The following is a 26,716-nucleotide window of genomic DNA, read 5'->3' on the forward strand; positions in this document are numbered from 1 at the left end:
GCACGGTGAAGCGGCAGTGTGCTCTGACCGCGTTCATGGTGGTGCGGTGGCGCAAAGAGCACGGTGGTGGTGTTGTTGTTCCGATGAGACAGTGGTCGAAGGCAGGTCTCTATCTTCAGGTATGGTTTTAGGGTTCACGACAATGCAGCAACGCGCGCTAGAGGGGGATGATGGGGTCTGGTTAGGGATGGCCGCAGCGAGCTTGAGCTCACAGCCATGGCAGACGTGCATGGTGCGTCGCATGTTCATATGTAGCGTCGGCGATGGCGTTTAAACCAACTATGACGTGAGCTATTGGGACCTAAGATGACGATGTGGCAGGGGCTAAAAGGTAGGAGGAGCAGTGGATACGGCTAGACACGACAAGCTTAGAGATCAGCGGTGCTCCATGGCCATAGCGGCGACGGTGATGCACAATGTGGCTATACCTTGGCTCAAACGGTGATAATGGTGGGTCAAGGAGGTAGAGGAGATGATGGCAGAGCTATGAGTGCAATGGATCGGATGGAGGCGTAGCAATGATGGCGAGCGGGAATGGTAGATCTCAGCGGCGATGGCGCTGCTCGGCTATGGGAGGGAGAGAGAGCGAGAGCGAGGTGAGGCAGAAAGAGTGAGCGTGAGAGAGTGAGCGAGTGTGACGTGGCGCCCTCTTCTGCCTGCTTCGACCTGACACGCGGGGCTGGCACCGGCATACTGACTCCAAGTGGCGGCCGTGGCCTATGGCCGGTCGGCCACGACGGCTGCTGCCCCGGCCATTTCAGATGGGTGAAGGAGTTGACTGATAGTGCGTCTTTATGCACCTGTAACTCCTAATTCATGGCGATTTAGTGAAAATGGTGTTAGTAAAAGTTGTAGAGCTATGTGAGATCTCCAACTTTTCTTTAAGAAGCATTGCTGAAATCGCTATGGTTTTCAAACTACAAAGCTCGAAAGTGGTACACTTGAAACTAAAATCTGCATTTTGACTTGGCAAAATTTCGAAGTCTAGAAACAACATTTCATTGCTACTTTTCAGCTATTTTTTACTATGTTAGGCACTGAATTAGCTCATGGACCTAAAACAAAGTTTGTTACCCATGTTAAAAACTACAACTTTTATTAAGGGTGCACTACCATGCAAACACTCTAGGCTATAGTTCAACTTTGGTCAAAGTAGGATCATGAAAAATGACATTATGAGTAAACTAGGACTTAGAAGCAAAATTGGCCCATGTCATGAATACAAACATTATTCCATTTACCATCCTAGACATGTCTAAGGTGTTTTTGTGACCTTACAACCATTTCTTGCATTGATCACACATGATCACAAGCATATGCATGTATAGAATCAACATCACATGTGATAATATGTAAAGAATAAGGTGAAATTCCATATGCTTATGCTCATGAATGCTCGGATGATGCTTGTGCTCATGAAATGCAAGTGCCAAATGCAATGCTTAACACTAGGGTGTTACACTCTCCCACCAAGCTATCTTTAGGTTAGCTTGTTATTAGTAGTTAGTTTAGGTAGTTCACCTTCACCCTTCACTATCGTTCACCTACCTAGGATTAACTTAGGCTTTACCTTAGCAATATAATTCTTAGCTAAATATAAATTCTAGCCTTCCACCTTCCCATGGGAAAAAATATAAATTTGACACTGATCCATTGCAGGTGATAGTTCTGTGTGCATGCAAAATCCTCCAATAGTCATTAAGAAATATCAATGCCTTCATGCTACCTTTGTTTGCTATAGTATACTTAAGGTTTGGAGTATGTTCATACATCTTTTAAATTAAGCATGGTGCTTAGTTTAGGGGTGCTGATCTTACTTCGAAAGGCTTTTTAAATTATGCATAGTGATTAGGTTAAAATGCTTTCCTAGATTAAATTAGACATGGTGTCTAGTTTAATTTTTGAACCAAAAGTGTGCTTTAGTAGATACTGGATATTTTGTTGGACTAACCCCTATAGGAAACTCTCAATTCAATTTGGGTAAGTCATGAGATGGATTCAAATCGAAGATGAAGCAAGGCATATCATTTAGAAACATGGGATAAAAAAGTTATATGCTAATTAGCATGTTAAAACCAACTCTTCTATAACATAGAAAGATGACCCTTAGCCCTATGACAACACTACCTCTACTTTGAATTATGGTATATTCCTTCAGGTATGTGTTGTCCACTAATCCGTTGCAGGCATGAAACAATGAGCAAGGCGGAAGGTCCAACAAAATGGCAAGATCATAGAGCAAAAAGATGGCATGACAAAAGGATGAGAAAGAAAGGGTGCAATCTAGGAGACAAGTAGCTCATGAACAACTCAAGCTACGAGGCTAGCCGAACAAGGAAAACTTCAAGCAAAAAGGGATGGACCCTTCATCATATGGTGTCATCACGCTCCAATGACAAAGGTAACATCCTAAGGTAAATGGTCATTATTTAAAGAATTTTCCTTGATTCTAGTAGGCACATAAATAAGAAACAAACATGTTCTAGTTACAACTTACTTGATCCAACCTGATTGACTTAACATGTTTAGTTCTTTAAGCTTGTTCCTAGCACCACTTTCTTGATCTCATAGTCTTAACCAAATGGGTTAAAACATTGCACATCTTATCTCTGGAAGATGATAGTCATAATCATGTAAAGTTTGATACATTATGTAGAGATAGACAATCCTTCAATGGGTTAAGCAATTCAACCATTTTGGCCAAATGTACTTAAATGCTACATTCATGCTCAATCTTTTGATCTTACCATCCATGTGAAAATTGAACAAAGCACATAACATCAACTTCATCTTGTTCAATGTGACTAAGGAGATAGAAGAATAAATAAAGTTTTGGTACTATTGGTGTTTTCCCACCAACGGAGCCTATGCACTTGATCTCTACCTTGTCTTATGAGTGGGACACACTTCAAGCAAAGTATGGGGGAAGATGGTCTGTCACACCCCAAAATTTCTGATTTTGGGTTGTGCATAGAAAACAGTAATAAAAATAAATGTTTTGATATTTGGATAAAATTTCCCAAGTTTAGTTTAAGTTAGCGTCAAGTAGTTATAGGAGGAATGTGAATCTTCAAACTTTTCTAAACTAATTTGACGGGCTATTGCTTGATGTGATGTTTGCTTGTTGCTTCTTTGTGTGCTGTGAGTAAGCAAAGTCTTTAAAATGGGTTTAGTAGGTCGATGTTCCTTCTCCGGTATGCCTTTATCTTTTTCTGCAATAAAATTCCTTGTTTCTCAGCTCATGTTGTCATTGGAAGCTTCCTAAAATCTTTTCTTTGTAACACAAATCACTCCTTTCAGTTCCTCGTCCGTCAATCAATCTCTACAAACTTCTCGGGAATTTTTTTAGCTTTTTCTGGAACTTGTTCCTACTTGCCTGTGAGCTTAATTTAATTTTTAGATGCTCTATATTATCTTATCATGAGCTCCAAATACTTTATTTGGGTTCCACATGTTCCATAATGTCTCTAGGAATTTTCCCGAATTTTGGAAGCTTTCGGAGTATTTTTCACGGCTTAAATAATAATTCTAGACTTTTCTAGTATTATTTTATCCACAAAATTAAGTAATTTCGAAAATAATAAATCTCTCAATTTTCCTAACGCTCAAAGCCCATGTGCAATAATCCTAATAAATCCTAAAGGCACATTCCTTTATTTACTAATGGGCTTTATTGTTTATTTAGGCCCATTAGTGCAGGTGGATGGTGCATCGTCAATTAGTACCATATTGCTAGTTGACGTGGATGTGGGGAGTTTTTCCCCTATTTATATTTACCAACCCCTTGCCAAAGCACACCAAGACCGTCCTACTCCAGCGAGCCTCCCACCGATTCGTTACCATCGTTCGCCCATAGCCGAATGATGAAGGTGAGCACATTACATTCATCATTCCCTTCCTGTCTAGTTTTGCATCTCATCCTCATCAACAATCCTGTTGTCCTCGTGATCTTGGCAATGTCAGTGCCGTCGCCACAAACCCATTTTGCACGGTCTCAGATCCCACCCGCCGCTTCCTGACTGGCAAGACAACAGAGCCAAGCACTACCGAGAAGCCCGATCCTAAAGGCCTGAAGCACCGCCGGCTGCTGTGGCTGTTTTCCATCACCGGTGAGACACTCTGCATGTTTCTCTCTCTCTAGTTTTCTTTTACGTGTTGTCTTTGGAGCATCGTCAGTATCTGTAGCTTTCTGTTTGCCAACCATCCCGTGTCTATGTGCCTACACTAGCACACAGCTTCTCATGCTGGAGCCGATGAGCATGCCAAGGAAAGTACGTCATCGATCGTTGCTTCCTGCTACTTTCGGATTACCAAGCCAAGCTGAGCCATCTATCACCCGCAACCGCATGCAAGCAAAAGTCAGAACTCACATCGAAAGCAAATGCAGCATGCAAGCGTAGTCTTGCCAAGCTAGAGCAGAATGTACGTCCATGATTAACAAGCCATCCGCACCTTCAGTTCCTTGCCATATATCAAATATATGGTTGATGCCATGCTTACCTCATCCTTGCAGAGTAATACATCTTTCTATGTTCACTCCTAATTCTTTATTGAATTGGGATAATTCACATGAGCCTTTGAACAATACCTTAGCTGCATGGATGGAACATTGAATCTATGCATCCTTTCCACTAGACCCCTAAACCTTCAATCCTCTGCCGTTTTCCTTTTACAGCTCGGCTCAAGTCCATTAAAGTTGCGCTAGACTTGTATATAGCAACATAATCTATGGGTTAGAAATGACGTTTGACATGTTAAAAGTTTCTGAGTTTTATAATTTAAATCTTAGTTTGATTAATCTGTATGTAACTAGATTTCTAATCTAAAAGCAATATATGTGTTACACTACGATATTTGATATAATTAACTGCTACATGAACATATTTTCTTTATTTATAACTTGATTAGTTAAACCACGTTGCATATATTCAACTCAAAAATATGTGTTCTTGCATGTCATTCTATTTTGCAAAGTTAAAGTTTAATTTGCCTAATTTATACGACAACATATATGAATAAAATGTGATCACTTTAACCCGCTTTTGAATAAAAATACAACTTGAATTAATAACCTTCACATGGTTTTATTTAATTAAAATAAATGAAGCTTATAGGTTTTCTTTTGTCTACAAAATAAACCTTTTGATAGTTGTTTCTTTTATACATAGCTCTATTTTCGGTGTTTCTTTTGATCTCGTAACCGTAGAGCTACTCTCTTTTAGTACGTTATTTTGTCCCATGTGGTGTATTGCTTTTAGTCGTCTCTATTTGTTTGCTTGTATGTTTGTTGGTGTGCTATGATCTGTGAGTAGAAGAGTTGTCCGTACGCTGGATACCAAAAGAATAGAAGATCGAATGTTCTATGAGAAGTTGACCATTAGTTGTAAAGCAAGTGAAAGGCAAGTATAGCATGGGATCTTCCTTGTTGACCTATACACCTTTAATCATTTAATTCATACTGCATGTGTCTACCTTGATTACCACTAAGGATTTCCTAGTATTTTGTTACCGTGTACCTTGATTCCTATAGGGTATTGCATTGGGTAGTATGATGCTAGTGTTCAACTACAACAATGATCTTGTAACTTGACTAATGGTATATGCAATAAACACTAAACGATGTTTTTTAGCAACATGGAATTAGGGGGCTAGAGCATTGGGATACTATTATGGTGCTCTTGATTCCTCTCCCTAAGGACTTATCTGTAAGTGATCATCCAAGACTTATAGTACAACTATGAGGGTTACATGGCTCTAGCTTTAGTCAAGTGTGAGGATGTTTTCTAGCTTGTTAATGGTTACCTTCATGGCGCAAGACGGGCTTTGACTTGTATGACCTTGGTCTGCCAAGTTGAGTGCATTTTGGCTTCTTGGTCTTTTGTCAGTCACTCCTTGGAGGGGAGTTCATGCTTATTCATGGGGAAACCTAGTGGCCCTAACTTGTTAGACGAACCTTTGAAAGGCTTCATAGTGAACCCTACCAACCTTCCTAGGTTGTGGGTCAAGAGGCTAGCTACCTCAGGCGAAAGGGTAAATCACGACTCATAGTGAAAGTGTACAACCTCTGCAGAGTGTAAAACTAGTATATCAGCCATGCTCATGATCATGAGCGGCCTTGGAACCCTTACGAAAATAGATGTTGAACACTAATGATAATGATGATAAAGATGCTCACTAATGATTACTGTTTGTGCTATTCATTATTCATATTTACCTGATCATCTATTTATATGGGCTTATGATAAACTTGTTGCTACTCAATTGCTAAAATCATGACTCATTAAAAGCTAATCACAGTTAAACCAGTGTCATCCTTTTGAGCTTCATGAACCCCATGTTATATTTGTTGAGTACGACATGTGCTCACCCTTGCTATTTCCCCACACCCCTAGACTTTAGAAAAGTTGATCCAAAGATTGATGGAGTTACGGAGGAGTTCCCAAAAGACTGATAGAAGTGCTAGGCATATGTTACCCCTAGTCAGTCGTCCCTATGAAGAATGGAGCCTGAAGATTAGCTACCGTTTCGCGATACTCTGATGTAAGTATTAAATGTGAGTATATTTTGTTATATAATAAAGCATTGTCTCTTGATACTATTGTAATTTGTCGCTATATGTATGATTTGACTTCCTGGGCACACATATAGTTAGTACTCAGTTTTGTCTTTAAAACTAGGTGTGACATAGTCAATTCCCTGATTTCTACAAGTGAAGGTTCTAAACCTGTCAAACCAAAATCAAAACTCAAAACTAAGAAGGGTTTGGCAGAAGAAGGTGGCATCACCATTAGAGGCGTCATCACAAGAATCCTCATCTCCAAATGTGAACCAAGGTACTCGATCAATGAACTTTACAAGGAGCAGTCCAGTTCAAAGGACTTACAACATTGAACCCTCACCGAAGGAGCTAGCTTGGGGAAAGGGCATCTCCCGTGTATCTAGGTAAGTATTTCTTTCCCCTTTGTTTTATTTGGTTTGTTTTAATTATTATTTTAAAAAAGATGCATAACTAAAAACAAAATAAAAATTTATCTTTGCATTAGTTATCTATAGTAATAATGTGTGATCTACAAATAAGAACAAAATAAAAAGAGTGTGTCTAGATTTAATTTTGATTTGTAGGAGCTGAATAAATAAAAGGGACTCTCTAGATAATCTCTTGAATGGAAATGATGAAAAGTTCTCTGTTGTAATTTATTTCAAGTACCTAGTTTTTAGCCTTGAATTCTCCTGAGTTTTGGATAAGATGGTTTTGATATAAAGATTTACTCTGAACTTGAAACTCGTGGGTAGCACATGCTTGATCTAAGTCTAGGTAATTGACGGATATGATATGAGAAGGTCTGAGCTGTTGTTTATCTTATTCTAAGTGACACTAAAGTTCTGGAGATTTATCTTTTGAAAACACAAAAGTGCTACATGATGAGCTCCATATGACAAAGCTTGAATTCCCACCAGAGTCATACATGTTATTTAGGCTAGGAAAACTTTCATACTGCTTGCTTTTGCATTGAGTTTTGTCAAGCTCTGTTGACCCTTATGAGAGATTTGTCATGCTCTTAAAATCAAGATCACGTACACACCACCCAAATATGCACTACTCCTACACTGGGGGTAGGCGCAAAAAATATGCTTTCCATTTAGATCCACCCAAAAATGTTCTACCCCTACACTGGTGGTGAACACAAAAACATGCTTGTTAGGTTTCCACTCAAATTGAATGCTCTAAGTTCTTATTGTTATCTCTCTAAAGTTTTGTTGCAGAAAAGAGACATGGGGCTATGCAAAAGTTATTCATAAAAAAAGAAAAAATAGAAGAGAAAAAAAGAGAAGAGAAAAAATGGACACAAAAGTGTTCGAGATATTTAAAACAATGGGTACTCAGATGCCCGCCTGAAAAAAAGATGAATAAGAGAGCCCTTGTTCTCTAGCAAATGTTTCCAAGATTCAAAAGAGAGATAAGTTTTCAAGGAACAAAGTAGAATTTGGTTAGCCACCATATATATCCACCATACATCCACACTCATGCACATCTTGATTTGATTGTATGACTCAACTCTCTTTGGATCCATTGTTTGACTTTATAATATATGCATTGCAAGTATGCTCTAGTTTCTCCCTATCTATGAACTCCACATAAGCCTTAGTGGTATGAAGAGAAAAGGCATAACATCATTATTGCCTTGGTGAGGATCCACAAATACCACATATATTGATAGACTTGAGAGTGCCATACAATGGAATCTCTGAGTTTTATTTTGAAAACTTATAAAAAAAACTCCAAGACAATGGTAGAACAAAGAACTTGAGACATAGTACTTGACTTGATCGTTCTGTCTTTCAATTGCTCAAGAACTAAGTGAAGGCTAAGAAGCCCCATGGTTGAAGGTAATATGGGTAAGTTTGAAAATTCAGATCAATTTATTCTAATCTAGAGGAGAATTTTTGATTGAACACATATGTACTTTTGAGGCGTGAAAACATTGTAGCAACTCCTGATCCATTGCTAAGTTTAGCTTTGCTCATGGACCGGCAAAAGGTAAGCTTGGGGTGCTTGTTGACGGTCATTAACATCAATTATAAACCATCAATATAATCTGCATATATACTGAATTCCATCACCAAACATAGGTCTTGGGGTTTAAACTAATAAATTCCATGAGTTTTGGTGAATCTATGTTTCCAGCAGGGTTTAATTAGAAAACATCAAGGAGGATCTATTCATCAAAGCAAATCACATTTATCCATGACAGTATCAACTTAGGAAGACTCTAGAAGCATCTAGAAGACAACTCACCGAAGATCGAGCCATGATGCTGACAGGGGGGCTGGCCAGCCTATGGGTCCCCCTATTAGGCTCTCCTTCGTATGTCAGTTTCCCACCACCTCCTAGATTACATCTAAGTTGTCCTTTTAAGTCGGTTTGATCCAAGGGTCTAGAATTGATGCTATCCACTATATATATAACCTTGTACCCCCTCCAATAGAGTCATCCTAAAACCCTATTTCATATCCTCCTCATTAGGATCAGAGCCAGCTATCAAGAGAAGATTAGTCCTCTATAGGATCTAGTCTTGTAAATAGAAATAGTGAGATAGAGAGTGAAGGAATAGTTTTGGAGTCAGTGCCGACCTGTCAGTGTTCTCTCTACGGCTTGTACCTTGGCGGATCCAAGTTCTACATGAGCTTGCTTATGAGATTTCTCTAGTAATCAACTTCTGATTCAAGTAAGTATTTTGTTTATATTGTTCATCAACTCTTTTGAGTGCTTTATTCTATTCCTAGGGGAGTAAAGTATTAATCATAAGTGTAAGCATGGTGCTTAGACTTGGGTTAATCATGGATGCACCCTGCATTCCGGAGCAGTGGTAGATCGTGAGGTTGTGTTAGACCGCAAGTGTGACACTCTCATTGAGTCCTCTATAGTCTACCTCCTATTTGTAGGCCAAGTAGGACCCGGTTACGAAGGAAAGCAAACTCTGTTGGTGTCTTTCCCTAGTAATGTCCCTAGTTGAATAGTAGAAGACATAGCTTACCGAAGTCAGAACTAGAGAACCTTAGTTATCCTCTCTACGCGACTATTTATCCTTAGCCTTGTTGCTACCCCTGGTTAAGTTAGATTATAGTTAATCTCACATGTTTCCCTATGGATACGATACTTGGAATACTTCCGAGTGAAAGCTATAGTGGTATCCGTGCATTTGCAGATTTATGTGTGTGCGTTAATAAATACCAATAGATGCAATGAGACTATGCACATGATTGATACGTGTCCCAACAAGCAAAACAAGCATAGGGCAAATCAAGGCCACATATGCTATGCTTGTAGAAGAAAGGGGCATCTAAGCTATGATTGCCCAAAGGGTAACATTCCTAAGACAAACACATTTGGTTATGATAATATGCTTAGGAAGGCTACAAATGGAATTAGCACTAGCAAGGTGATGTGTTCACCACAAACTAGTACTAAGGCTATTTGGGTACCTAAGCACTTGTTGACTAACTCAAAAGGACCCAACAAGAGTTGGGTACCAAAGTGTGCTTAGGATGTTGATGTAGGTACTTGGTGGTGAGATGAAGCCCTTGGGGTGCTTGGGCAAGCAAATTGAAAACATATACTCAAGCTATCAACCAATTCTTATTATACTCTCACATATGGTTGACCCAAAGATAAATAAATGAACATGACCTATACTTCATCCTCATGCTTGGTGATAAGTACCAAAACCTTATAGGATAGCCACTTTGCTTTCAGCTCACTTAATAGTTCATAGATAGAGATATTTGTGAAATAATGAAAGTGTCTAATTAGACTCAAATTGATAATTTAATACTTGCCATGTGATGCTCTTAATGGCTCTCTAGTGGAGCCACATATTTGTCAAGATGTAGGTATACAATAAGTACTAAAGGCCGACAAAGAATCACAAACAAAAGCTCACTGGTTCTATCCTATGTATACGTCTACCGGACGTGTCCGGTATTCTAGGGGGCAGAACATCAAGTTTGGCTGCTGCTGAGTTTTGATCGTTGTGACTTCATATATTCCTAGATTAACTCAGAAACTTTGTGATTCATTATGACTGAGTGGTTTGTGAGTAATTCCTAACACAATTTGAAATATGGCTTTTCCCTATGTGTTGGTCAAATAGAAAATTGACTCTCTCATATTCATAATTGATTAAAGTGCTTTTGGCAAGTTATTCAAACTACTTGTGGCCCTTATTGAGGGGGAGCTTGTTTACACCAAAATTTGGAAGAAGAGTCATAGGGACTCGAAAGCTCCCAAGATCATGTCATCAAGGCATCAATTGCATGTAGATCGGAACTAGCTGATTCAAATGCAGCACTAGAATCGGCTTTCTTCAGGCAGCGCCAGTAGATAATGACAAAAGCTATGATCGGTGCCAGGACAAGACATGTTGGACTCTACAAAAAGAGAAAGATTAGAGTCCAAGTTATCTCAAATTAGGAATGTTTTCTCTTAGGGCCAAAGATTGTGATGAGTCGTGCTTAGATAGGAGTCATGCGTAGGTCCCGAGTATAAATAACAAACCCCGGCTATTGTAAAAGACACACAATCAATCCAATATAAGTTATTTACTTTTTTTGGCTCCGACCACCCTTAGGAGTAGGAGTAGAGTAGATCTTGGCGAGTTCTTCAGCAAGTACGGCTGCATCGATCCGGTCAACCTCCACTGTTTGTCTGTAAGTACCATCATGGCTTATACCTCTGTTCGTACGGCTGCATCGGTTTGGTCGACCTCCACTGTGACTCTAGTATAAGTTAGTTATCGACTCTTGTCTAGTTCAAGTATGGCTGCATCAATTCGGTCGACCTCCACTGCTCGAACTAGATCAAGGTCAAGTTATCGGCTCTATCTAAGGGTGGCGTTCCTTCGAATAGATTAATTAAGTTACCGATATTGCTTATTGCTTCCATTATTTATTTAATTACAACAATATCACTTCGCCCGATTGGGATTGATCTAGATCGGCCTTATATCCTTTTTAACCCATTGTTTGTTAATCTAAACTGATTTAATCTACACTTTAAATGATGAGTTATGTTTTATTGACTATTTTATATCAATCTTAATCGTGCATAGTGTGCGGTTAAGATGTGTTTGATCTTATGTAGATCTGTTGGCTAGCGAAAACAATTCCATGGCCCGTTATCATGGCCTGTGTGATTCTACCTCACACCCCACTATTATCACCATGGAGTGAGGATCGTTATTTGGTAGATCTATTTCTGAGAGGGCATGATCTTAATTGTGCGCTATGCCTGAATCGGCTGTTTTAGCCGATATTGAGTGCTTTCATGAACAGTTCACGTCACGAGACCATTGAAGTAGCGATGGGTTGAAAGATGTGTTAGCCCCATGATCTTATTATTGTATTATGGCCTGCATGATTCTGCCTCATGCCTCACTGATATTGGTAATAAGTTAGGGTCATCGAGTCTATTGTTGTTTCTATGGCCTACATGATTCTGCCTCATGCCCCACTGGTTATAGCGATAAATGAGATCTAATATGTTCATTAGATTTATCTCTATTAAACGGTTGAATGATGATGAACTATTTCTTTTATAAAGGAGTTTGGTTACTTGTAGTCATTGGCTTAGTATAAACTAATTATTGTTGACATCTTATTGCCATTGACTAATATTTGTCTAAATAATGATATTCATTCTGAATGATAATTGATTCTTCTTATACAACCCCATGAGCTTTAATTGATTTATTCTTATAAATATGCTGGAATCGACTATTTAGTCGATTTCCTCTCATATCGGCTCTCAGAGCCGCACATTCGGGACTGTCTGGCAACACCGGCACATTTTGCCCTAAATTACTGATAAACTTTCTCTGCTTGTCAATTATAGGGTCAAATTGATTGGCATGTCTTGAGAGGAGTGCATGGGATCAACCACCCTTGCACTAAAGCTAGGCGGATCTCTAGCTCCATCGAGCGAACCCTTCTGGCTTGCTCATGTGTCCTTGGCATGGGATGAAATTCTGTGTCGACACATGTTTCTAGCACGCTCGGTGGGACCCCACAATTGTCATGATGGCTCACAATAACAATGACATCCTTATGGTACATTATGAAGATCTACCTGATGGAGATAAAGGTGTCATCAGCAAAGCTATAGAAGAATTTTAGAGCAAATGTTTGTTGTCCTACACCAAAACACGTGACAACACAATTGTTCAGAAATTTCCACTACCAAGAGTTCTATTACATGGGCAGACGGATACAACTAAAGCTGAGGATAGGCGTTTCTTTATAGAAGTTGTAGACAAATCTGTTCATGATGCCATGGCAAGCCATAATAAAGCTTTCTTAGACACATTCCACAACGCCGTGAAAGAAGTGATTCAAGGGTTTCTAGTTGGTCAAGTTGGGCCGGCTTATTACAACATTCTAGATCCGTCGACCCAAGGGACTAATCAAGTCGGTACCAGCCATCAAGAAGCAGCACCAGCTAGTAATGGTGATGTCCAGGTAGTTCAGGGTTCATTTGAACAAGCTCAAGGTACTACTATGAATCAGATATAGTATAATCCTGGACCGTTAGTACAGCATGTGCAACAGCCGGTGGGGCAAGGTCAGAACCAGGTGATCAATTTTGGCACATCAGGCCACATACCATCGTCGGCTTAAAAAATAGCAGCCTCAATTCAAAGGATCCGTAGAGATATAGATCCTTATGTCTATAATCAGAGACTTCAAGCAGCAAGCCAGCAAAGGACCCAGTAGATAGAGATCCCACAGGGTTATGACTATGGTATAGATTATAACACCCTTCACATGGTTCCAAATCTAGGGTACCAAGGCACATGGAATTTCAATCCATAGATGGGTCGGCAGGTGCAGAGAAATCCAAATTCAAATGTTGATGAGTTGCTGTAGAAGGTGTCCAAGATGATGAAGAATCAGTTTGGTCTGAAGCCAAAAGGGCTGACCTTCTCGTACAAATGCCCATATCCAGAATGGTATGATTTGGTCGCTCTTCCCACAAATTACAGGCTTCTAGAGTTCGCTAAGTTCACTAGCCAAGATAGTACAAGCACGATAGAACATGTCAGTCGGTGTCTTACACAATTAGGCGAAGCATCAGTTGAGGATGCCCATAGAGTTCATTTTTTCTCCTTATCCCTATCAGGGCCAGCCTTCACTTGGTTTTCATCACTACCAGTCAATTCCATTGCCAATTGTGCTGACCTAGAGAAGAAGTTTCATACATATTTTTACACTAAGACTAGAGAAAAGAAGATTACCGATCTAACAACTATAAGGTAGAAGACTAATGAATTAGGCACTAAATTTCTTTAGAGGTTCCAAGAAACTAGGAACTTATGCTTCTCCTTAAACTTGGTTGATGATCAACTAGTTGCTTTAGCCATTTAAGGAATGCCGCCAATGTGGAAAAAAACTACTAGGACAAGAATTTGACAACTTGGGTCAATTGGCTCAATGAGTGGTAGCACTTAATAGCCAATTCCAGAGTATGCGCAGAGATACCCGATTTTAGAAGAGCACCACAGTAGCCTAAGCTTATAATCCATACTCAGTCAATGACAGCTATGAAGATGAAAAAGAAGAGGTTGCTACGGCTAAATGGAATTGGGGCAAAAAGATAGTAATGGTGCCAAATCCTTGGGGAAGAGGAGTCGAGGAGAGCTATGACTTTGATGTCACCAAATCAGACAAGCTCTTCGATTTCTTGCTTGAGAAGGGGTACATTAGGTTGCCCGATGGTCATGTTATGTTGCCCCCTAATTAGTTGAGGAATAAGAAGTTCTACAAGTTCCATAACGCCACTTCTCATTCCACTAATGAATGCAGAATCTTCCGGTAGCATATACAGAGGGTTATTCAGCAAGGAATGCTCAAATTTGATACGCCTCAAAAAATGAAAGTTGATGATAATCCTTTCCTAGGAGATCAAAACATGGTTGATGCTGGGCTACTCAAAGGAAAGACTAAGGTCCTAACATTAGCCAAATCAAGAGAAGCTGGAACAGTCGATCCCAAGATGCAAATATTGGCTAACGAGCATAGAGAGATTAGAAGGCGTCGCGCTAAGCAAAAGAGCCGATATGAGCAGGGGGAAGCGTCAAAAGATAGGGCGACAAAGCCGTGAGTTACATCTCGGATCCTATTAAATAAGTGGCAGCGGTAGAAGGAAAAGGATTATCAGCATTGGTTAAAGGATCAAGAATACCAGCGTCAACTGGAGAAAGAGAGGTATGAAAGGAAACAAGCCGAATCACGTTGGAATTGTCCTTTCTTCAGACATTGCTGGAATGAAGGTTTGAAGTTGCCTACCAGACATGACTATCCAAAATGCAGCAATCAATATTGGGAGTTTAGCAATCTCAAACCAACCGCCGGTCTATCCATGCTCAAGATGCATATCATCATAATAACATGGATCGGCGCTTAAAAAATAGAAGTGTTCATAATCGGCTAGGAAAAAGAGTTGTTGACCAAGATTGGGCTGATTATGAAGGAGAAGGTAACAAAAGAGAATGTGTTTGGCAGGAAGGCCAATGGTGTCTAGGAGGTTTGACAAGGAGCCAAAAAAGAAGGGTGCAACGCCTAAGGAATAAAGAGTTGGAACAGCCTCAAGCATCCAGTAAACCTCAAGTATGGCATACTAAGCAAACAGCCAATGGAAAGCCACTATCGGCTAATATCCAAATGGCTTTTCTATTGCCATCAGGATTTAGAGCTCCGGCAAATCAAGAAGTTTATTCGGATTTTGACGAATCAAAGTATGAGCAGAATTCGAACGCTTCCCTAACAAGTTATGGGAAGAAGGCTTCATTAGGATCAACGATGAAAGCCAACAGCCGATCCAAGAAGTCAGCTTTAAAAATTAGTCTTAATGGATAATCCAATAGATGGTACAGATGGCAAACTAGGACATGGTTTCATGTTGGCCGATGAATTAGAAGAAGTGGATATTGGTTTTAGAGATAGACATAGGCCGACATATGTAAGTGCCAAATTGGACCCTGAGTATAAACAAGAATTAGTAGATTTGTTAAAGGAATTTAAAGATGGTTTTGCTTGGGAGTACTATGAGATGCCTGGTCTAGACTGGTCAATTGTCAAACATCGGTTGTCAATCAAACCTGGATATCAGCCATTTAAACAGGCTCCAAGGAGGTTCAACCCAAATGTGCTCGATGATATGAAAAAGAGACTGAAAGGTTACTAGAGGCGAAGTTTATCCAACCGTGCCGATATGCAGAGTGGATGTCGAATGTTGTCCATGTATATAAGAAGAATGGAAAGTTAAGAGTTTGCATCAATTTTAGGGATCTGAACAAGGCCACACCCATGGATGGTTATCCAATGCCGATGGCTAATATATTGGTAGATGCAGCAGCCGAGCACAAGGTTATCAGCTTCATGGACGGCAATGCAGGGTATAACCAAATTTTCATGGCTGAGGAAGACATAGCAAAGATCGCTTTTAGGTTCCCCGGTGCAATCGGTTTATTCGAGTGGGTTATGATGACCTTTGGTCTAAAGAATGCCGGCGCAACTTATTAAAGGGCGATGAATTACATTTTCCATAAGTAGATCGACAGGATTGTTGAAATCTACATCGATGATGTGATGATAAAATCCAAAGGGTACAAAGAGCACCTAGCTAATTTGCGAGAGACTTTGGAATGCACAAGAAAACATGGTCTAAAAATGAATCCTAATAAGTGTGCTTTCAGAGTGTCGGCTGGACAATTCTTCGGATTTATGGTCCACGAGAGAGGAATCAAAGTTGGTCAAAAAGTGTAAAAGCAATTGATAAAGCAGTTCCCCCGACTACTAAGATAGAGTTGCAATCTCTGCGTGGTAAGATTAATTTCATCAGAAGGTTCATCTCTAATTTGTCGGGAAGGATCCTTCCGTTTTCTCCTTTGTTGAAGTTGAAAAGTGATCAGGAATTCAAGTGGGGTGACATACAACAAAAGGCGTTTGAAGAAATAAAAAAATACATGAAGTGTCCACCTATGTTGGTCGCTCCTCAGCAAGGTAAACCTTTTAAGTTGTACATATCAGCTGATGACAAGACAATTGGATCGGCCTTGATGCAAGAATTTGAAGGAAAAGAAAGAGTTGTTTTCTATCTGAGTAGAAGACTACTAGATCCATAAACAAGATATTCTCCCACCAAAAAGTTATGCTTGTGCTTATATTTCTCTTGCACTAAGCTGTGACACTAGTTATTATCGGCTGAGTGTACTGTTGTTTCCAAGGCCGATGTGATTAAGCATATGTTATCAATGCCAATACTAAATGGGAGAGTGGGAAAGTGGATTCTTGCGTTGTCGGAATTTGACTTGAAGTATGAATCGGCTAAAGCAGTCAAGGGACAAATAATGGCCGATTTTGTCACCCAGCATCATAAACCAATCATTCATTATGTAGAACCAGTGCCTTGGATGTTGTTTTTTGATGGATCATCATGCAAGCAAGGTGGTGGCATTAGCATCGTTATTATTTTGCCTCGGGGGCAAGTTTCGAGTTTGCTCTTCCAACTGAACCAATGATTACTAACAATCAAGCGGAGTACGAAGCTATTCTTAAGGGACTTCAACTTCTTCACAAAGTAAAGGCCGAAGCAATTGAAGTATTTGGAGATTCATAGTTAATTATTAATCAATTGATCGACCTATATGAGTGCAAAGAAGAGACTTTGAAAGGATAATATGATGAATGTCAAAGGTTGCTCAAAGAATTTCTTCATGTCTCTTTCCAACATATTCCAAGAGCACAAAACCAAGAGGCTAATCATCTAGCTCAATGTGCATCAGGATATCGAGTGTTTCAAGAAGTCTTGAGTAGTGAAACCTCAAGTGATGATTGGAGAGTCAAAATAGTCGATTACCTTAGAGATCCGTCTCAGAAAGTTAACAGAAAGCTAAGGTAAAAATTGGCTAAGTATGTTTTGTTAGATGATCAGTTATATTATAAAACAATTGATGGGGTGTTGCTCAAATGCTTAAACCAAGAAGAAGCTAAGGTGTTGATAGGTGAGGTGCATGAAGGGATATGTGGAGCTCATCAATCGGCTTATAAGATGAAATGGATTATTCGCAGAACTGGATATTTCTAGCCAATGATACTAGAAGATTGTTTTGAATATTACAAGGGGTGCCAGGACTGTCAATGTTTTAGTAATGTCTAGAGATCGGCCATGAATCCAATAATCAAGCCATGGCCATTTCGAGGTTGGGGAATTGATTTAATTGGCCAGATTTTTCCGCCATTAAGCAAAGGACATAAGTTCATATTGGTAGCAACAAATTACTTCACTAAATGGGTTGAGGCAATTCCTTTGAAGATGGTAACCTCAAAGAACATGATTGATTTCATCAGGGAACACATTGTGTATTGTTTTGGGATTCCTCAAACTATAACTACCAATCAAGGGACAATGTTCACATTAGAAGAGTTCGGGGATTTTGCTGCCAGTATGGGAATCAAGCTATTGAATTCATGTCCTTACTATGCTTAGGCTAATGGCTAGGCAGAGGTGTCCAACCAGATTATGATTAAGCTGAGCAAGAAAAAGATCGAGAAACAACCAAGGAAATGGCATTCTACGCTAAATGAGGCATTGTGGGCATATAGGATGGCATGTCATGGATCAATTAAAATGTCGCCTTACAAACTTGTGTATGGCCATAATGCAGTTCTTCCTTGGGAAGTTTGAACTGGATCGAGGCATGTTACACTGTAGAATGATTTGTCAGCCGAAGTCTACAAGAATCTTATGATAGACAATTTGGAGGACTTAAGTTGCCTTCGGTTGCGTGCTCTTGAAAATATCAAAGCCAATAAACTGAGGGTTGCAAAATATTACAATAAAAAGGTCAAGATTGAGCAATTCTCTGAAGGAGACTTGGTCTAGAAAGTGAAATTGCTGATCGGGTCAAAGGACAATAAATTCAGCAAATGGTCACCTAACTAGGAAGGACCTTATCGGATCAAACATTGTGCGCCTGCTAATGCTTATATTTTGGAAACACTAAGAGGAGAGGAGGAATTTGGTCGAGCAATCAATGGGAAATATCTAAAGAAATATTACCCTAGTGTTTGGATTAATACTTAATAACCAATTTGTTCGGTCGCCAGCTTTAATAGCTAATATCAGAAAGGTATCGCCTTTAGTGCAAAAATAAGCCTGAAGGGGTAAAAACCGGTACAATGTGTATCACCTATAGAAACAAAGCAAACACGGACGAAGTGATGTGTATGAAGTACGAAACAAAGGAAAATCACTCAAGACGAAGAAGTTGTTTGCTAAATATCACGTATTACAAGCTACGGGGTGGAAAACACTTTGCTTACTATGTCATCGGCTAGGGTGTTGAAGGCTACAAAGTTGGCGGCGCTAGAAAAATCCTCAACCAAATGCTCATGCTCCCCAGGGTGCGCTGCGTCTAGAAAACCATGGGGAAGAAGATGAAGATTGTGGCCAGAATAGGCTTGTGCAGCAGCCAACGCCATGGCAGCACCATGACAAATGCCATGAAGAGCGACCTCCCTAACATGGTTCGGGATGTCATGCAAGCAAACCACCAGAACAGCGCCCCTAGCATTGACAAATCCCGCTGCATGATCCACAACTGATTGAAGGCTTTCCAACTGAGCAATTAGATCTAAAAAGATTTAAGGAAAGAATGATCAGAAATCTTGAAGGCAAAATTAAGAAGAAGATAGAAATTTGTGGTAGATGTCTCACCCATGATTCTGGCTTCAGCTCTTGCCAACCTTTCCCACACCGGGCTAGCCTCAAGAGATGATCGACCTTGAATCATGGCCAAAGCTGATTCTACAAGGGAGAGGCAGCTGGCTAGATTCTGGTCAGTCCGATCGATGGAGGCCAGTAGATCGTCATTGCTGATCTGCCTCCTCGGGTAGCAGGGGAGCTGGAGGCGAATTGGTGCTAAAGGTGACCCCAAAGGCTGAACAGAGTCAGCCCTCTACTCCAAAATGATGGGAGCAGCCCAAGTTGCACCCTCTTGGCAATGAAGGCGCTGGCGCGATGATGCATATCCGTTGAGGGCCTCCTCAGCAGACCTCTTGCTGTTCTCCATGATCTCAAACCAAAGGAAAAAGCAGGAACTATACTAAGGATGCAAAAGGTTTGAGATGAAGCGGGTTGTTGTTCGATCCACATACTAAGGATGCAAAAGGTTTGAGATGAAGCGGGTTGTTGTTCGATCCATAGCCGTGGCCCGTATATATAGCCCGAGAAGGTGAGAAGATAGATTTTGCTAGGGGTGTGAAATTGGAATAAGAAACGGAAGTGGCTCGACACTTTGGAAATTCAGGGGACCGATAACGAAGAGATAATAGATTCAAACTTATTGCTTCCCCAAATTACAAAATATCAAAGGACGGATACGAAGAATTTACATTGACCAGAGATCAACACATCACGGCTTCTTTGGATTGAAGGGAGTCTGGGTCCCCACAAGGCCGAAGGTCATCATGAATAGAATCACATTGGCCCGTTGATAAAAGTGTGCCGAAGAAGGGAAAGGCCACCCACCTAACAGATACCTAGCTAATTTCTCGGTGAACTGAGAAACTATGGGAAAGAAACTTGTGGCTTTCTCGGTGGGTGTTTGGTGGAACAAACAAGGGGAAGGTGTCCACATATTTTAGCCCTTGTAAACACTAGAACAGCTTTGCGAGCATGGAGAGAAGACTCAAGTGATATCAGAAGAATTCTTCTAACCGCAATAGTTGATCCTCTTGCTCGACAAGGCGCTAGAATGAGCAACACAATCACCCTATGCACAAGAATTCTTCTAACCGCTCAAGATCTTCATAGCAAAAGGATAGACCATGGAGGGTCTAGCGGAGTTGGGAGCACTCGAGGAGGCAGATAGAAGAGAAACATGGCTGAATTGTTGAGTTGCTCTCGCCAGGGTCAGATAGACATTTTATAGCTGGCCTGGAAGGATGAATCCAAGTGCCCGTGAAGCAATGATGCTCTCATAAAAGTTTTGAAGCATGGGCTCATGAGCTAACATAGATGGCAACAAATAGTAGACCTCAAATCAAGATTCTTTACCCATGACTACGGACCTATCGAGGGCACAGATGTGATAATTTTGGAATAAAATTACTTTTATCCCAAAATTGGGGGGCATGTGTTTACATAAAAATTTGGAAGAAGAGTCATAGGGACTCAAAAGCTCCCAAGATCATGTCATCAAGGGATCAATTGCGTGTAGATCGGAACTAGCTGATTCAAATGTAGCACTGGAATCGGCTTTCTTCAGGTAGCGCCAGTAGATAATGACAAAAGCTACGATCGGCGCCGGGACAAGACATGTTGGACTCTACAAAAAGGGAAAGATTAGAGTCCAAGTTATCTCAAATTAGGAATGTTTTCTCTTAGGGACAAAGATTATCATGAGTCGTGCTTAGATAGGAGTCATGCGTAGGTCCCGGGTATAAATATCAAACCCCGGCTACTGTAAAAGACACAAAATCAATCCAATACAAGTTATTTACTTTTTTTGGCTCTGGCCACCCTTAGGAGTAGGAGTAGAGTAGATCTCAGCGAGTTCTTCAACAAGTATGGCTGCATCGATTCGATCAACCTCCACTGCTTGTCTGTAAGTACCGTCATGGCTTATACCTCTGTTCATACGGCTACATCGATTCGGTCGACCTCCACTGGACTCTGGTATAAGTTAGTTATCGACTCTTGTCTAGTTCAAGTATGGCTGCATCAATTCGGTCAACCTCCACTACTCGAACTAGATCAAGGTCAAGTTATCAGCTCTATCTAAGGGTGGCATTCCTTCGGATAGATTCATTAAGTTACCGATATTGCTTATTGCTTCCATTATTTATTTAATTATAGCAATATCACTTTGCCCGATTGGGATTGATCTAGATCAGCCTTATATCCTTTTTAACCCATCGTTTGTTAATCTAAACTAATTTAATCTGCACTTTAAACGATGAGTTATGTTTTATCGGCTGTTTTATATCAATCTTAATCATGCATAGCGTGTGGTTAAGACGTGTTTGATCTTAAGTAGATCTATTGGCTAGCAAAAATCGTTCCATGGCATGTTATCATGGCCTGTGTAATTCTACCTCACACCCCACTATTAGCACCGTGGAGTGGGGATCATTATTTGGTAGATCTGTTTCTGAGAGGGCATGATCTTAATTGTGTGATATGCCTGAATCGGTTGTTTTAGCTGATATCAAGTGCTTTCATGAATAGTTCGTGTCACGAGACCATTGAAGTAGCGATGGGTTGAAAGATGTGTTAGCCCCATGATCTTATTATTGTATTACGGCCTGCATGATTCTACCTCATGCCCCACTGATATTGGTAATAAGTTAGGGTCATCGAGTCTATTGTTGTTTCTACGGCCTGCATGATTCTGCCTCATGCCCCACTGGTTGTAGCGATAGATGAGATCTAATATGTTCATTAGATTTATCTCTATTAAATGGTTGAATGATGATGAATTGTTTCTTTTATAAAGAGTTCGGTTACTTGTAGTCATTGGCTCAGTATAAACTAATTATTGTTGACATCTTATTGCTATTGACTAATATTTGTCTAAATAATGATATTCATTCTGAATGATAACTGATTCTTCTTATACAACCCCATAAGCTTTAATTGATTTATTCTTATGAATATGCTCGAATCGACTATTTAGTCGATCTCCATTCATATCGGCTCTTAGAGGCGCACATTCAGGACTATCTGGCAACACCGGCACGTTCCGCCCTAAATTACTAATAAACTTTCTGGCCCTGTCAATTATAGGGTCAAATTGACTGGCACATCTTGGGAGGAGTGCGCAGGATCGACCACCCCTACACTGAAGCTAGGTGGATCTCCAGCTCCATCGAGCGGACCCTTCCGGCTTGCTCGTGTGCCCTCAGCACAGGACAAAATTCCATGTCGATAGAGCTCATATTTCTATTTTGTGCCATTATGCACTAACATTTTCATCGAGCACTCTTTGTTGTCCTTTGGATGAAAATTGATTTCTTGCATGGCCTGATCATTTGAGAAATGATGTAAACACAATAATTATCATTCTATATATATTCTCTTAGTGGAAATCATTATGGGCTCAAGACAAAAGTATGGATTTACATTTATGCATTGTAAGTGCATCTAAGCCCCTTTATATGCTAGAATGTGCTTTTGTGTGACATAGGATAGATGTTTTTCAAAATCCCTAAATAGCATGTGTAGGTGGTGTGAATTGGAAAAACCATTTGATTCTTGGTCTTTGTGACCTAGCCTTGTCATGTGGTGATTATAGCTCTCCTTGATTGATTGATTGTCTAATCACACACAACATGGTTCTCTTCAGTCCACAAACTCCTATGTCTCACTAAATCTCTCTCAAGTTTTCAAGATTAACATATGCGCCAAAATTTTGGAAAAGAGAGGATTTGCTCTTGGCATTTGGATAAGAAAAGGTGTTGGATTTAAATTTGGATCAAGGATGGACATTTTTTGATAAAGAAATGAGAAAGAAGGGGTTTGGAATCAAGAAAACAAAATTTGGATCAAATTGGGCAGATCCCGCAAATACCGAACATGCCCAGTGTCTGGTATCCGCAGGGGATATAACCTGGGGTACCCCTTTGGCCCAAGTCTGTGATTCATTCTTCTCCTCCCAAGCCTTAGCCACCAGCATCACCGCTCGCTCACCCTCTGTGCCCACTGTGGTTCTAGGCCATCCTCGCCCTTGGTTTGGCTTCCCCTTGGCTCTGTATTGCCTCCACCACGTGTCGCTTCCTCCTCCCTACCACGTGCCCTCACCAGCCTCTGCAGCAATAGCAGACAAGCTGCCCAATAGTAGCCACCACCACCTTGCCCCGCTGCTGCTCAAGCAAAGGAAGGAGGAAGGAGAAGGGAAGGAAGGGAGAAGGATTGAAGGTTTCCCACATCACAATTCTAAGGACTGCTTGTTGGATTTGAGATCGATTTCAACTTCACCATCCTAGGTATTTCAAATCTCGGAACTCGTCCGATCTGTTGGATAGTGCTTCATTTTCAAATTCCTTTGGTCAAGATGATGCATTGGTGATGAATAAGCTACTCCTAAAGTATGGAATGATTTGGTTATGGATTGAAACAAGGAACCCTTGGCTAGGGCTACTATGCACACGCATACCTACCAGACGTGTCTAGTATTCTCCAACAAAGCAGGTTTCTACTTTCCTTAATTCAATTCTTTCGAAGGTTGATCTTAGGGCTGAGATAAATTATCTATTATGTTTTGTGAACCTTGTAACCTAGGCATGGTTAAGGTGCTTGCAAAGCATAGGATAATTGGTTTCAATTCTATATTTCAACCAAAAGAAAGCTATCTATTTGGCATGTATTTAAGACTTTGTGGTATGCCTATTTGGATACAGGGTAGCAAGCATGGTAGGACACAAAGATGGCAAGATCAAGCCTCGGTCTAAGGCGAAGCATGATCACCGTGTGTTGACGGTCATTAACATCAATTATAAACCATCAATATAACCTACATATATACTTAAATCCATCACTAAACATAGGTCTAGGGATTTAAACTAATAAATTCCACAAGTTTTGGTGAATCTGTGTTTCTAGGAGGATTTATTCAGAAAACCATCAAGGTGGACCCAAATGTCAGATTTAATCATAATTATCCATGACGAAAACAACTCCAGAAGGTTCTAGAAGACTCAAGGAGGCAAACCACCAAAGCAGAGCACAGGTGGCTGCTAGGTGGGGCCAGCCCCACCTATAGGCCGGCCGGCCTATGGACCCACCTATCACCCCTCCTTCGAATGTTGGTTCTCCACCACCTCCTAGATTGCATCTACACCATCCTTTTAAGTCAGTTCATCCAACGGTGATCGATGACGTGGCAATGCCTAGACCCCTACTCCATCTCCCCTATATAAGGCGCCCCCTACCCCCTCCCTAGAGCCATCTTGAAATCCTAATTTATATCCTCTTCATCAGGATTAGAGCTAGTAATCAAGAGATGATTAGTCCTCCATAGGATCTAGTCTTCTAAATGGAAATAGTGCGATAGAGACTGAGGGAAGAGTTTAGAGGAGGTGCAGGCCTATCGGTGCTCTCTCTACGTCTTATACTTTGGCAGATCCAAGTTCTACTTGAGCTTGCTTCTGAGATTTCTCTGGTAATCAACTTTTGATTCAAGTAAGCATCTTGTTTATATTGTTCATCAGGATCACAACTCTTTTGAGTGCTTTATTCTCTTCCTAGGGGGAGTAAAGTATTAATCATAAGTGTAAGCATGGTGCTTAGATTTGGGTTAATTATGGATGCACCCTGCATTCTAGATCAGTGGTAGCTTGTGAGGGTGACTCTTATAGCCTCATTGAATCCTCTGTAGTCCCCCTCTTGTTTGTAGGCCAAGTAGGACCCACTTACGAAGGAAAGCATCCTTTGCTGGTGCCTTTCCCTAGTAATGTCCCTAGTTGAATAGTATAAGACATAGCTTACCGAAGTCAGAACAATAGAACCTTAGTTATCCTTTCTACGCTCCTATTTATCCTAACCTTGTTGCTACCCCTAGATTAAGTTAGATTGTAGTTAATTTCACACGTTTCCCTATGGATACGATACTTGGAATACTTCTGAGCGAAAGGTATAGCGACATCTGTGCGCTTGTAGATTTATTTGTGTGCATTAATAAATACCAACAAGCTTTCTAGTGCCGTTGCCGGGGAAACGGTTGCTGAGTTAACTACGAACCTAGCTTAATCTTTTAATCTTTTATCTTTTATTTTATTCTTTGCCTTTTCACTATGGATTCCACTCCTCTATATCAATATGCTAAACCTACGAGCGTATGCCTAGAGTCACCAAAATCTTCAAGGCCTATCCTAACACCTGGCTTGAGATGTGCCCCTGTTTAATAAAACTAATTCGGGAACAATCCTTCTCGGGAGAAGACAATGAAAACCCATACTCACACCTATGGGAGTTTGCACAGACCTGTGCATGCTTCCGTATCGCTAGCATGTTTGACGAGACCTTAAGATGGAAGTTGTTTCTATTCTCTTTGATGGGAAGAGCTAAACAATGGTATAGTCGAACCGTAGGAAGTATGCAAAGAGATTAGGAAACGTAATGCTCTAAATTTTGTTTACATTTCTTTCCCATCTCTAAGGTGGTTAGCATTCGGAAAGAGGTTCTAAATTTTAGACAACTAGAAGAAGAACCTCTTGCCACATCATGGGATCATTTTAATGACCTCATCATCACTGGCCCAGACCTTGCCATTCAAGACCCGATACTTCTTCAACATTTTTATATGGGTCTTAGTAAGCATTCCATGCAATGCCTTGATCAAGCCTCTAGAGGAGCTTTCCTTCATTTGCCTGTTAGTGAAGCAAGATCTATGCTTGATAGAATTATTGGAAAGATTACTTGCACTACCATTAATAATGAACTCCCCAAGGAAGAGAAGGAATCATCTCCTGATCCGGAAGAACAAGTTTTGATAGCCTAATCACAACCACTCCAATACCAAGATTTAGCTATCAATCACGAACCATTAATACCCCAAAATCCTCCAAGGGAAGAAGAAATTCAATCTGTTGAATTTTCTTGTGAGGATGATCTTTTTATGCTGACTTTGGGAAAAGTTTAAACTTTCTGCTACATAAGAAGCCTTTGAGTGAATATAATTCAAATCCTTTCAAGAAGGGATCTCTTAGAAAGCATCCTTATTCCCATGTAGGACATTGGGAATAATTCGAGGATGGCATGTCTAGTGAACCCATAGAAGGAGAGCCAAGTCATTTAGAAGCAATTCCTATCTTCTCCCCTTCTATGCCCACATTAGATGTATCATTCAAACCTATCCTTGACCCCAATGATTCCTCTTATGCTCTTTCTCCTGAAACTCATGATGATCCTAGAAATCCACCAAGACACCCAAAGCATAGGAGTCATGAAGGCCACAAGAAGACCAAGAAGAGCAACAACAATAGTTGGAGGTTATTAAGAACTTATGTGTCATTGCCATTGAATGGATGGACGAGGCCTTGGACAAGATCAACCCGAGAGTCACCAATCCAAGGGAAATCTTGGACAATAAAATGACCAATGAATGTCATAGGCATGGAATGATGGACATAATGTTTCTGCCTATAGACATTCATGAAC

Source organism: Miscanthus floridulus, chromosome 8, assembly GCF_019320115.1.
Source record: "Miscanthus floridulus cultivar M001 chromosome 8, ASM1932011v1, whole genome shotgun sequence".
NCBI classification, from domain to species: domain Eukaryota; kingdom Viridiplantae; phylum Streptophyta; class Magnoliopsida; order Poales; family Poaceae; genus Miscanthus; species Miscanthus floridulus.